This window comes from Arachis ipaensis, chromosome B10 (assembly GCF_059453495.1).
Source record: "Arachis ipaensis isolate K30076 ecotype BB chromosome B10, ASM5945349v1, whole genome shotgun sequence".
Classification (NCBI taxonomy): Eukaryota; Viridiplantae; Streptophyta; class Magnoliopsida; order Fabales; family Fabaceae; genus Arachis; species Arachis ipaensis.
In genome coordinates, this window is record NC_142435.1 from 78,638,503 (window position 1) to 78,640,232 (window position 1,730).

General features: G+C 34.5%; 1 non-coding gene across 1 annotated transcript; it reads left to right on the forward strand.

Annotated features, from left to right (window-relative positions):
* The first annotated feature begins 550 nt into the window (after nt 1-550).
* On the forward strand, nt 551-658 carry LOC148580535 (small nucleolar RNA R71). Its single transcript, XR_015899200.1, has one exon. It is a non-coding gene; the product is annotated as a small nucleolar RNA R71 (small nucleolar RNA).
* The last annotated feature ends 1,072 nt before the right edge of the window (nt 659-1,730 follow it).

Here is a 1,730-nt window from a genome sequence, read left to right on the forward strand (position 1 = left end):
AGCTAGATAGATTCTGCTCAGAATTCTCTGTCTGTTGCTGAGTGGATGATGGAAAAGGCTTGCTATTGCTAAACCTGTTTCTTCCACCATTATTAAAGCCTTGTTGAGGCTTTTGTTGATCCTTCCATGAGAAATTTGGATGATTTCTCCATGAGGGATTATAGGTGTTTCCATAGGGTTCACCCATGTAATTCACATCTGCTATTGCAGGGTTCTCAGGATCACAAGCTTCTTCTTCAGAAGATGCCTCTTTAGTACTGTTGGATGCAGCTTGCAATCCATTCAGACTCTGAGAAATCATATTGACTTGCTGAGTCAATATTTTGTTCTGAGCCAATATGGCATTCAGAGTATCAATTTCAAGAACTCCCTTCCTCTGAGGCGTCCCATTACTCACAGGATTCCTTTTAGAAGTGTACATGAACTGGTTATTTGCAACCATGTCAATGAGTTTCTGAGCTTCTACAGGTGTTTTCTTTAAGTGAATGGATGACATCTTTGATAATTCAGACAGACCATCATAGAATATATCCAGGATGGTCCATTCTGAAAGCATGTCAGAAGGACACTTTTTGGTCAGTTGCTTGTATCTCTCCCAAGCTTCATTGAGGGATTCACCTTCTTTCTATTTGAAGGTTTGAACATCCACTCTAAGCTTGCTGAGCTTTTGAGGAGGAAAGAACTTGGCTAAGAAAGCCATGACCAGCTTATCCCAAGAGTTCAGGCTATCTTTAGGTTGAGAATCCAACCATATTCTAGCTCTGTCTCTTACAGCAAACGGGAAAAGCATAAGCCTATAGACCTCGGCATCAACCCCATTGGACTTAATAGTATCACATATCTGCAAGAATTCAGTGAAGAACTGAAATGGATCTTCTGATGGAAGTCCATAAAACATGCAGTTCTGTTGCATCAGAGAAACTAATTGAGGCTTTAGCTCAAAATTGTTTGCTCCAATGGCAGGGATTGAGATGCTTCTTCCATGTAAATTGAAATTTTGTACAGTAAAATTGGAATTTGGAATTTGTTACTGTAAATTCCATGTAAATTGGAATTTGGTACCAAGCATCTTCCTTGCATTATTATTATTTTCAGCCATGTCTCCTTCTTTTTCGAAAATTTCTATCAGATTTTCTCCAGAGAGTTGTGCTTTAGCTTCCCTTAGCTTCCTCTTCAGAGTCCTTTCAGGTTCAGGATCAGCTTCAACAAGAATGTTCTTATCCTTGTTTCTGCTCATATGAAAAAGAAGAAAACAGAAAAGAAGAAGAATCCTCTATGTCACAGTATAGAGATTCCTTTATGTGAGTAGAAGAAGAAAAGAAATTCGAATACAGAAAGAGGGAGAGGGTTCGAATTTTTAAGAAGAAGAGAAGTGTTAGTAGATAAATAAATAATTAAGAGGAGGTGAGAGAGAATAATTTTCGAAAATTAAATAAAATAAAATAAAAAATTTTTGTTTTTAATAAAAAAATTAAAGTTAGAATTCGAAAATTTAAAAAGAAAAATAAAATTGAATCAAATTAAAATTTAAAACAAAAGTTAATTAAAAAGAAATTTTGAAAAAGAGGTTAGTGATTCTCGAAAATTAGAGAGAGAGAAAATTAGTTAGGTAGTTTTGAAAAAGATAAGAATCAAACAAAAAGATAAGATTAATTGAAAAAGATTTGAAAATCAATTTTGAAAAGATAAGATGTTAGAAAAGATTTTGAAATTAATTTTGAAAAAGATGT